We start from the raw sequence: 13,032 nt of genomic DNA on the forward strand, positions 1-13,032 counted from the left end.
GGGGGTGGGCGCATGTGGGCGCCGTGCGGCACGGCGAGCGGCGCGGCACGCGCGTGCGCGTGCACTGGTGGCGCGACACAGCGCGGCCGGGGGGCGCGGGTACGGCGCGGCTGGGCAGGAGCTCGCGCGCGGCCACGCGGGGCACGCGGGGGCGAGCGCGTGCGCGGCACGGTGGCGCGCGGCGTGGGGGTGCTCGGGAGCAGAGGCAGGGGAAGGAGGGGAGAGGAGAGGAGAGAAGGGAAAAGGAAGAAGGGAGGAAAAAGGAAAAAAAAAGAGAAAGGAAAAAGGGAGGAAAGGAAAGGAAAGAAAGAAAGAGAGAGGGATTGGAAAAGAAAAGAAAAGAGAAAGAGGGGAAGGCGTGCCGGCGCCGGTCGCGGCGGCGACCGCGGCCGGTCGGCCACGCGCGCGCGGGGATTCGCGCGCGGCACGAGGAGCGCCGGCGCAGAACGCGGCGGGTGATCGCGTGCGGGTCGGCCACGCGTGCTCGGCGTTCGCGCGCTGCGCGAGGAAAAGAGTCGCGCCAGCGCTATTCGCGGAAAGCGGTCTTGTGTGAGTGGTGCGGGATTGGGACGGCGGTCAAGTCCGCTGTCGGTCGTCAAGGGTTAGAGTTAGGGTTTGACGACGAATGGTTTTTCATTGAAACATTTTAGCGCGTGGTTTAATTTGGTAAGTTTTCAGGGCGTCACAATCACGCTTTGGTGTATCACCATAGCTATTTTATTACTAATTATCGTTTGTATCGAGTGCCCGCCTCCTCGGAGGTTTGTACGGTAATGTACCATCTGATGTAATAAATGTGTATCAGCCTCCTGAGACTGATTTTTATATCACATTTAAGTCACCTCGGATGAGGGGACGCTTCAACCTCCGGACTTGATCATTCAAATCTATTCTGTTACGGAATCTCGGGACGAGATTCTTTTTAGGTGGGAAGGCTGTGACACTCAGGTAATTAGTGTTGTCACATCCTAAAGTTTAGTGTGTTGTTATGTACAAAATGTGGTAAAAGTGTATTTAGAAAATTTTAATGCTAAGGGAAAAGGGTTACTTATATAATTATATTTAAATTAAGATCCTTTTGTGCTAAATGGGTGACATGGAGGGTAGAATTCAAAAGTATAAGGGTTGTTTTGCAAAAGTTAAAAACTTGTGTTTAAATTGAAAAAGTAGGTGAAACTACCCTTTGGATATAAATGTGGTGTAATTTTAAAATAGGATTTATGCAAAGTTTAGAAATCTTGTTAAATTTCAAAGTAATTGCAAATCCTTAACTCTTCTATGGATGAACTTAAAACAAAGTTGTACATTTTGAAAAACTATACACTTTTTCATTTGGGCCCATCTCCATTTGAGCACTAGTTTAAAAGTTGTTGATGCATTACAGTGGAGTCTCTGTCTTTTCTGGTTTTTACAACCAGGTCCTCCTTCGTCTACCTCTCTCCCCCTCCTCTTTGTTTCTCTGCCGCGCGCCGCCGCTGCTCTGCCCCGGCCATGTGCGCCGCCCCTACCGCTCCCGCACCCCTCTGCACCCGTGCACGTGTCGCCCCGGCCTCTGTCCCGCCGCTTCCCGCCCCCGCGCTGGCCTCTCCCCGCCCGGCCACATTGCCTGCCGTCTGCCCGAGCTGCGCCTCACCGCCGCTCGCTGTCGCAGCATCTCCCGTGCCACCTCCTGCCTTCCGATGCTCCACGCGTCACCCCTCTGCTGTGCCGCCGCCCTCCCCACCCCGTGCTGGCTTGTCCGTGCGTCCTCCACGTCGTTGAGCTTCTGCCCGAGCGCCGCCGTGATCGCAACGCACGCCGCCGAGACGCCAGCTCCTGCTTGTACCCGATCACCTCCTTTTCTAGACCACGAGCGCTTCCTCTAGCTCCTCTAGTGCACGTCCTGGCATTTGCACACTTCCCTTCCATCCAATTCCCCCTGCCCCGATCGCCATTGCTCACCGGACTTCCTCCGCCGCCGCTTGGCCTCTCGTTGACCCACCGATACAGACCCTCTCCGCCCCGATCAACAGCATCGACAGCACCACATCATCCTCCTGAAGCGATCCCACCACCCCTTCACTGCCCTCCGTCACCCTAGCCTGCAGAACGCCGGCCACCATTGCCGCCGATGAGAACCCAAGCTCCACCCCGCCGTCGATCACCCCTCTCCGACCTACTTCTATCCAAATGGAGTTGGGGGAAAGCATCCCCGCACTTCCCCGGTGCTCGTGCGCACCTTGTTCCCCCATGTTCTCCAGCCCCTCGCCGGGAACGACGACGCCCCGACGCGGCCGCCGTCATTGCTCGTCGCCGGCCGTGCTCCGCTAGTGCCCTTCGAGCATATCACCCCCCATCATGATTAGTAGCCTCTGTAGGTCATGTGGCACCAGTCCATCCCCACCCCGGACCTCGCCGCCGGTGAGAATGTAACACCCCAATGTAATTTTCCCTAATTTTAATGAATTTATTTTGGCTCAAATAAAATTTCCAGGGTTTTCTCTAATTTTTGTGGCATTTAAAGTAATTTTATAACACAAGAAAATAAAATTTAATATAAGATCAACTTGTTTGTGCATTCATGCTGGAGCATTGTTTTAAATGTGTTGAGTATATAGGGTTTGAATTCAAATTTATTTGAATTCAAATAGATTTGTTTGATTTAGTTTAAGTGGGGAAAAGAAAAGGAAGAGGAAAAAGGAAAAGAAGAAGCAGCCCATCAGCCAGACCAGCCCAACAGGCTCTCTCCCTTCTCTTCCCCCCCCCCTCGCGGGCTCTCTCTCCCTCCCTTTTTCCCCGGCCCAAACCGCCCCGGAGCCCAGCTCCCTTTCCTCCCCGTGTGGGCTGCGCCCCGGCCCTGCTTCCCCTCAGCCCGAGCGCCAGCCTCCTCCTCTCTCTCAGTCCGACGCGCGGGTCCCACCTGTCGGTGCCTTTCTCTTCTCCCCCCCCCCCCCGCGCGCTCTCCTTTCTCCTTCGCTCTCTGGCAACCGAGGCCCACCCGTCAGTTTCTCCTCCTCCCTCTGTTTCTTTGCTTCCCGAGCTCCACCCGCCCCGTGATCTCCGGCGACTCCCTCACCTCAGGCCCGCACGCCGAGATCACCGGCTATCCCTTTAAACCGAAGCCCGGCACCCTCACCTACCCGTGCCCTAACCCTAGCCGCCACCGGAGACCCCCAGCGCCACCACCCCTTTCCTCTACCGCGCCAACCTCCTCGGCCTCACCGTGGTCTGGACGCTCCGCCGCGCCCCCGACCCCGACAACCCCCGCATCCGCCTCCCCTCGCCACCCAGAAGCTCCCCGAGCCTAGCAATTGGGCCCTATGCCTCTGCATCGCTGAGATTTCACCGAGGTGTTGCCGCCGGTGGGCTGCTCCGCCGCGTTGATTTCTCGCCGTCGTCGGGCCTTTGGCCGTGCTGACCCCTTGTACACCTTCGCAGGGACCCCTTGAGCTGGTCCAAGGTGATCAGCAGCTTGGATCACCCCTGCATCACCCCTTCCGACGAGAGCCCGATCCCCTCTACCGCCGGTCGTCGTCGTCTTTCTCCCTCCATCGCATCTCCGGCCTCCACAGCCCCTCGGTGAGCCTCGCCTCCTCTCCCTAGTTCTGTTGCACTGGATGTCGTAGTCCTTGGTAGCCAGCAGCTCCTAAACGCGTGCTCGCCGGCGAGTCCGCCGCCCCGAGCCGCCCCTCGCCGTCGTTCCGCAACCATGGTCGTCTAGGTCACTTCTGTTCACCCTTGATGTGTTCCCCGAGCCGCGGCGATGCTTCTGTGATATCCAGGTAGTTAATCAAATAGATACTAAGTTTAGGTGTAGAATATGTAAGCAGGATATAGTGTTTACGAGTGTACAAAGCAATAAGGGTACATTTGTAAATTTCAAGTTTTATAAATTTTCATGTGCAAGTATGTGGAAATGATCCTAAGTGTCAAATTTCAGATGGTTATAGAAAAGAAAAGAGCAAAAGATAAATAAACACTAAGGGAAATAGGCTTAATATGAAATTAAGGACCTTTAAGTAATTATTACAAACATATAAGGATTTACATGTGAAATGGTAAAAGATAAAAGTAAAACTCAATTTTACCTAAGGACTAAAGTGTAAAAAGAACTAGTAATGATGACTGCAGGAAAACTTGCAAAAAGACCCTAAGCATTAAAGCAAATTGTTTGAATTACAAGACAAAGTGTATAATTTGAATGGTGCTCTAAAGTTTAAAATAAAACTTTATTCTTTGAAATTTGGAACTTGAACCCTAAATCAATCTTGTAGGATTTAAAATTCTCTACAACTTTCATGTTGAGCACTTTTCTATTTGACCTTTGTAGCAGTAGGAAAATTTTAGATTACAGTGGGGTCCCTGAACTCTTTGGAATTTACGAATTAGTCCTCCTGACACCCCCTACTTCGTCTTCCTCTGGCAAGCGCCGCTTCCCTCTCTGCGCCGCTCCTGCCACCGCCGCTCGCCGTCGATCCCGCGCCCCGAGCGCCACCTCCAGCTGCAGAACTCATCCACGCGTCCTCCCCTCCCGGTCTCGACTTCTTTCCTCTCCCCTGGTGGCTTCTCCCACGCGCGCCACGACGTGCCCGAGCCATCTCCGGCCGCCACCTCCTCGCCGTCGTGGACAGCTCACTGCAGTGCCTTAACTCCCTCTCTCTCGCGCGCAGCAGCACCACACCCACACTCATTTGCTGTTTTGCTAACCCCAGCACCCAATTCCCAGTGACCGAGCTGCATTCCGTCGCCGTCGTCCTCTTCTTCTCCGGCCGTGCACCACCCGCCCGTGGACGGCCCACACCGGACCACCTCCGCCCCAGCCAGCACGTGCACAAGTTTACCCGTAGTCCACTGGTGCTCCCCGACCACTCGTGGTCCTCCAATTTCTGTTGAAACCTCGTCGCCGACGATCGCCATCCGCCGCCGCCCTCGGCCTCACCGTGGGCAGCTCGTTGCAGGTACTCCCGAGCCACCACATCACCCTTAACAGAACCACATCATCCCCCTGAAGCTGTCCGACCCATCCCTTGACCCTCGGGTGCACCACAGCGCCTCCCCGACGCTCGCCGGCGTTCATCCTCGCCGCCGCCGCCTCGGTCTCCGTCGCACTCCCTCGATCCAGCATGAATTCATCCAATTGATGACACGTGCACGTTCCCCACGACTCACTGGTTCTCGTGCGCAGGTTTTTGGCCGACGTTCATCGCCGGAGCACCCTCGTCGCCGTTGACCCTCCGCCGTCACCTCGGGCTCAAGTCGAACTTCACTGTTCCGGCCGTCCTCGTCCACGACACGTAGCTCAACACGACCGCAGTAAGCCCCTGACCCGATTCCTGCCCTTGGACCTCGCCGCCGGCGACCACCGTCGCCGGAACATGGCCGTCACTGCTCTGCTCTGCTCAGTTCCCAGCCCAGGGACCTCGGGTTAGAAGGAAAAGAAACCCAGGGGGTTTCTTGCAAAGCCCTAGACTCAGTGGAATAGTAGCCAAGGACCTCCTTATGTAATTTTTGCTGTTAACTTAGAAATACCATATCTCTTTAAGGAAAAATCATAAAATGGTAAACTAAATTTTGTTGGAATCTTTAGACAAAGATCTGTAACTTTGTTTTAAGGGTCGACTTCAGTTTTCGAATAATTAATGACTTAATTTAAATATCAAAGTTGATTGCTTGTAGACTTAAGAATTACATAGTAATTCATAGAAAAATGATAAATTAGTAAAACCAGTGCCAATAATTTTCTTTTAACATGTAGAAATGAAGAAAAATAATTAATCTTGTACTCCAGTAATATTTTCTTGTTGTATAGATTTTGTTAGAAATAATGTGTAGTTTACATAATACACACACTTTCATATATTCAAAAATCATGAAAAATATATTAATGTTCTGTTTTGTATTAGTGCAACATATTATCAAATTTTCAACTATGAATTAGATGTTAATTAAATTAGATAATATATATTTAATTTTGAAGGTGATGGTAACTTAAAAATCATATAACTTGAGAGGATAATATGTAGAGCTTTTAATATAATTGTTAATGGGAACCCCACCACTTGCTGCTCCATGCTACTAATTGAACACTTAACCTAGCTAAAGTTGTTGTTTAATGAATCTAAGTAAATTTATTAGTACTCAATAAATGACTGCCCAGTACCAGTAATTGGGAAATATATCAAAATAAAATATTATTTATATTGGATTGCAACTTTATCGGGAAGTAAAATAAAAGTAAGAACATCCTATAACTTGTAATTTTGCATCTCATATAGATTCGACCACGCTCGCTGACGGGGATTATCAACTGCTCCCGGAACAAGAAGGAGATTATTCTGAAGACCCCGGGACTATTGTTACGGATTTCTCTGAAGCCCCGAACCAAGGTTCGGAAGAAAATAATTTGACTAACCCCAACCCCACCAGCGAAGGCAAGCCCCGGACATAACCCCTACCTTATTACACTGCAACTTATATTACTTTTATATATATCTCTTTATGCATTAGGTTCGTAGGAGTTGTTTGGAAACCTAGTTGCATTATTCTAGAAACCAATGTACTGAACACTAGAACTGAGTCCGACTAGCTGCTTTGCTTATAGGACCGGTAGAAGTCGAGTGATTTCCTGTCACTCGCGCGATATAGGAATTGTAATGTTTACATTCCTGTTATCACTATAAGGATACCGGACGGGAGTTTTATGAGGTATCATGGTCAAGATGATACCCCGTCTGTGTTGTTGAAATTTAATAAGGTCGCAGTGTGTGGTAGCGGTGGCTAAGCGTTTGAAAGTACTAGCCACATGCCGTGAAATATGGTAAGCGGTAAGCCTAGTAACCGATCGGCCCGAGGAGTGGACATACCACCCACCACATGTATTTGCTTCTTTTGGTTACTTAGTTCGACGTGTAGGCATATGTGTTGCTGGGCAACCAGGAGTACGGGTTTTGTAGTCGCGCTACAGACGTACGTCCTGCACTTTTGTAGTGCATATGACCTGCAGTCGCTTGTGGTGGCACTGATCCACGAGTCGGAATGAAAGGCAAACGGTTGCTTCGGAACAACCCTGTGGTGTTCCAAGCGTGTGTGTTAGGTTTACCTTGCAAGGGTTGAATCTCGATTCAGAATCGTCCGCCTCTCACGATGTATGAGACTGCTTATCCCCTTTATCACATAGAGTAACAAGAGTAATTATGTGATTATTAAAGATGATGTTTGAGTAAAGATTCTACCATGTTTGAATAACTATAGGTGCTTACTTAGAATGGTTAATTCAACTAGAACCTGAAAGCTAAAAATTGAAAATAAGGATCTACTCTTTGTTGCTTTTCAGCTGAAAACCCTACCCAAAGCTAAAAGCCAGCATGAGTCTAGTTATGGGCTAAGATATACCCAATTCCGGGTAAGTCTTGCTGAGTATTAGTATACTCAGCCTTGCTTTGTTGATTTAATTCAGGTAACCCTTCTGAGGAGCCCGCATTCATTACACCATGGCCTTACCCTTTGCCTGATGGTTGGTCCGTGGAATGGGATCCGTCCCCGGCCAACACAGACTCCGTCGAGTGATATTATGCCAGGGCTAGCATAATATCTGTAATGACGCCATGTATAATAACTCCGCTTTTCAAATTCTGCTGCTTTAATCAGAAACTCGAACTTGTGATGTAATAAACTCTCTTCTGTAAGAACAAATGTTATTTTGTATATTTTTGTAATATAACTGCCTGTGGTGTAAATTATTTTGGGCATTGTATCTCTGGACTCACCTTCGTGTGAGGTACCTTGTTAGATCCTGCGTTCGGTGGTTCATCGGGACGTTACCCGACAGACCAATAGTTTTATACCGTTTGAAGTGCGAGGTAGCCCTGCATTAAGGACTCGCGCACTTGAGTCGGTATAATTCAGGTTGGTTCTGCCACAGCTGGTATCAGAGCTAACAAGTGTACCCTGGAGATATAATTAGCCTTAAAAAGTAATTTTTAGTATAAAATTTCATTACTCAAGTATTTGCGAACTACGTTGGTTCATTAAGGATTATGTATAGTACGTAAGCCCTAGGGTAATACTATTATGGGAATTAAAGGTGGCTGTGATATATATATATATGACTAACTTCCAGCATTACTTTTCTGTTGAAACTTAAATTTATGCACAACCCAACCTTACTTTCTGTAACGACATCTTCGATCGTGAGGTAAGAAGGTAAGGATCCTCAGCCAACTGAGGGAGCTTGGCCTTCCTGTCGGTGATGCGAACCGAACGCTGTTTCTCAAGCAGTGGCCTACTTGAGATGCTGCCAATGTACCAACCTCGGTTGACTACATTGGGAGTATATGGTTCGGCGCAGGGTATGGCGATCGCTGTTCATACCCCCGCATTTTGCGGTACCCCCGTGAATACGTTATCCAATAACGTATGTTAACGTTGTCTGTACGGCGGTAATTGTACAGATGCTGTTTCTATAGTGAACAGTAATGAATGGGGACGCTTTCATGACATGCTGGCATGAAAGGTTCATTGGATATATATATGCATTGTGGTTTTCTGCAGGTACACTAACCACGATTCCGAAACTAGGACGGATAGGGCTTATCGACTAGTTAATAGGGAGAGACGTATTTATATTGTGCCACCGAAACTAACCACGTAAGACCAAGATTACTTGGCAATTAATTTTTGGTTGTGAGATCGCATAGTACGTGCATGCATAAATCCATTAATTAACTAAATTGAATGTTTAAATTGAAACTTCCTAAGAAATCGGCAACATGTTGGTTTTCTTAGTTGGGTAAGTAAGAATCTTAGTTGGGTATCTTAGGCATCCATCTGATTTCCAGCCTTTGCTGTTATCAGAATCAGCTATCTTAATCCAGTTTTACCTTGTAAATTTTCTCAACAGGGTAAAAATATCTTACCATTTGCATTGTTGTCACAGATGGCTGCTCCTGCTAATACCTTTTGGGATCAGGAGGGGCACTTTCACACCAATGGTTTACATTGGGAAGGGTTTCCTCGTCTTTTGTGGGAATCCTTGAGTATGTTCCATTATACAGAGCCTCCTCTGTATGACGGGGTAGAGTATCGTGAAGAAGGAGTTCCCCGTTGCAGGGTTAAGATGATAATTCCTCAACATCCTTTCCGCTCCTTATGGCCTCCCATAGAAGTGGAAGTGGTTGGATATCGTCTTGTGGATACCCTTGAAACTGCTGCTTTAGAAGGAATCAAACTCTTCTGCAATCAACATCCGATTGAAGTTGCTTCATATCCTATTGGGTTATTCCCTACCATAGACCCGAGTAATTCGGACTGGGATTTTCGGACAAATCATCTTGGTCATTTGCTAGGAGATATAGCTGAAGAAACCGTCCGTATTGTTACCAGGTTTATGGATGTGCAATACCGTTACCAAAAGCTACTGCGTCATGGGGTAAGTCAGATAACTGGTGTGGCTCAAAGCCACTATTGGAATGCTGATCACCAAGTGACCCAGATAGAAGAATTGCAAGCTTTGGTGACTCAGAAGGATGAAATTATTGCAGCAAGAGATGAGACAATCCTCCATCGTGAAGATCAGATCAATGAGAGTGATCATATTATCACTCAGCGTGACACTGTTATTGAGTTCCTACAGGCACAAATTCATGATCTGATACTTGTGGCTGATGATGCCCAAGCTCACATTGAGGAAATGCAGCAGCAACCGATACTTCCCGCTATACCCATAGTACCTGAAGAAGAAGAAGAAGACCCAGAAGAGATTGAGGGTATCTCAGAGATTGATTCTGAGCATGGGGATCCTGTTCTTAGTCCCCATTATTCTCTTTCTGGCAGTCAGTCTTCTGTAGGAAATTTCGATGATTTTTAGTAAAATCGTCAACTTTCGAGATGTAATCTAAGGGAATGTAATAGTTTAAGTAGTCAAACTTCACGCCATTTGATGTAACATAGATGGCCTATGTAGTAAACTTTCGACATGCGATATGAGAACTATCTGAGTTAGCAATGTAATATAATTTCCGGTTTCATCATCTTGTTCATTATCTTTAAATTTTGAGATGAGATGATTTGCGGAATATATGCATTGATTATGTCTTCTGAAATTGGGAGTAAAGATATATGGTTAATAATGGACATCTCCTTTATTTCAGATGGTTGGAGCCACACGAGGAACCCCGGAGGGTTTCAGGGCTGATCAAGCCAGTGGTTCTCAGCAACCACCACCACCTCCTCCCAACCTTGCCGAAGTCATGGCTCGGCAAACGGAATTACTTAATATGTTGGTTCAAGCCCAACTGAATCAGCAGCAACAATTCCGAGGAGGCCGGGATGATCGTAATCCTCCTGTGGCTAGCTACCAGGATTTCCTCAGTACTCAACCGCCTTTCTTCAGTAAGGCCGAGGAACCATTGGATGCCGATGCCTGGCTCCATATTATTGAGTCAAAGTTCGCTCTACTGACCATACCATGTGCGGATTCTAGCAAAGCTTCCTTTGCTGCCCAACAACTTCGTGGTGCTGCTAGAATCTGGTGGGACAATTTCTATGCCATGCAACCTGCAGGGCATGTCATCACATGGGATGAATTCCGGGTCGCTTTCAGAGCGCACTATATTCCCGCAGGATTGTTGGAGCGAAAGCTTAATGAGTTTCTGGCTCTTACACAAGGTGCCAACACAGTTCTGCAATACGCACAGAATTTCAATCATCTGTGCCAGTATGCGGGGTATCATGCAGATAATGATATCAAGAAGCAAGACCATTTCCGTCGGGGCCTGAACACCAAACTCAAGGAACGCCTGAACCTTGTGAAGGCAAATACTTTCAGTGAGTTGGTCAATATGGCCTTAACTCAAGAAGACTGCATTGTGGCGCATTCTGCCGAGAAGAAGCGGAAGAACCCTGCTGGACCCTCGAGTGCTCAACCACCGAGGTATCGGGTTGTTCCTAATACGCCACCCAGAGCACCACAACGCAATGCCCCTACGGGAAGATTGGTTTTTAGGCCACCTCAGCAGCAAGGAAAGTTCAGACCTCCTGTGCCCCCGCAACCAGCACAACAATCTGGCCAACGGCTAAATATTCCGCAAGTGCCACAGAAAGGCAGCAACTATCGCTGCTACAACTGCGGAAGTGCGGACCATTTCATCCGAGATTGCCCGCGGCCTAAGAAGCTTAATCAAGGGCAGAGCTCCACTCAAGGAAACCAGAATAAGGGAAAGAAGCCGGTGATGCAAGTTCGTCAAGGACGGATTAACTTCACCACTCTTGCGGAACTTCCAGATGGAGCTCCTGTTATGTCGGGTACATTTTCTATACATCACAAACCAGTTGTTACTTTATTTGACTCTGGAGCAACACATAGTTTTATTAGTAACAACTGTGGAACCCGACTAGGACTTGAATCTTGTCCTATCCAGGGGTCATATATGATCACTACCCCTGGAGGAAATATTACTTCCAACCGAATAAGTAGATATGTGCCAATTCAGTTAGGTAGTAAAGAGATTAAAACTAATTTGGTTTTACTCAGTTTAGAGGGTATCGATGTCATACTTGGGACAAACTGGATGACTGAACATCGAGTCCAGTTAGACATATCTTCCCGGGTTATCGAAATTGATTCACCATATTGTGGAGCCATTACTCTTGTTCTGCCTCCACCAGAATGTCTACACCCTTGCGCATATGCTATCACAGATATCAAAGTCAAGGATATTCCGATAGTATGTGAATACCCCGATGTCTTTCCCGACGATCTGCCTGGAATGCCACCGGATCGAGACATCGAGTTCATCATTGAACTTCAACCGGGTACTGCTCCAATTTCCAAGAGGCCATATCGCATGCCTCCAAATGAATTAGCAGAACTGAAAATTCAACTTCAAGATCTTCTTGATAAGGGATATATACGTCCAAGTGCTTCACCTTGGGGTTGTTCTGCTCTCTTTGTCAAGAAGAAAGACGATAGTCTGAGACTATGTGTCGACTACCGTCCCCTCAATGCGGTTACTATTAAAAATAAGTATCCTCTTCCCCGCATTGATATCTTATTCAATCAATTAGCTGGAGCAAAGGTCTTTTCTAAGATTGATTTACGCTCCGGTTATCATCAGATCAAGATCAGGCCTTGTGATATTCCAAAAACGGCCTTCTCAACCAGATATGGACTTTATGAATATCTGGTCATGTCATTTGGACTTACAAATGCACCGGCATATTTCATGTATCTCATGAATTCCGTATTTATGCCGGAGCTTGATAAATTCGTCGTGGTCTTCATCGATGACATTCTGATCTACTCCAGAACCAAAGAAGACCATGCTAACCATTTACGTGTCGTTCTTCAACGATTACGGGATCATCGCCTTTATGCCAAATTTTCAAAATGTGAATTTTGGCTGGATAGTGTGAAATTTTTGGGACATACTATCTCTAGTCAAGGCATATCGGTTGATCCAACTAAAGTTCAAGAAGTTATGGACTGGAATCCTCCCACTTCAGTCCATCAAATACGAAGTTTCCTTGGATTGGCAGGATATTATCGCCGATTCATTCCAGAATTCTCCAAGATAGCCAAACCCATGACTGAGCTACTTAAGAAAGAAGTTAAGTTCCATTGGGATGATAAGTGTGAGGAAGCATTTCACACTTTGAGAAAACTTCTGACGACTGCTCCAGTACTAGCTCAGCCAGATAGTAACCAGCCTTTTGATGTCTATTGCGACGCTTCTGGAATTGGCCTTGGTTGCGTTCTTATGCAAAACAACCGGGTTATTGCTTATGCATCCCGAGCACTTCGGACTCATGAGCAAAATTATCCAACACATGATCTTGAATTGGCAGCAGTTATTCATGCTCTCAAGATCTGGAGACATCATCTTATGGGCGCTAAATGTAACATTTACACTGACCATAAGAGCCTCAAGTATATTTTCACTCAGGCTGATTTAAATATGAGGCAAAGGCGTTGGTTGGAGTTAATCAAGGATTATGACCTGGAGGTACACTATCATCCGGGCAAAGCTAATGTGGTTGCGGATGCACTTAGCCGCA

Source organism: Panicum hallii, chromosome 4, assembly GCF_002211085.1.
Source record: "Panicum hallii strain FIL2 chromosome 4, PHallii_v3.1, whole genome shotgun sequence".
NCBI classification, from domain to species: domain Eukaryota; kingdom Viridiplantae; phylum Streptophyta; class Magnoliopsida; order Poales; family Poaceae; genus Panicum; species Panicum hallii.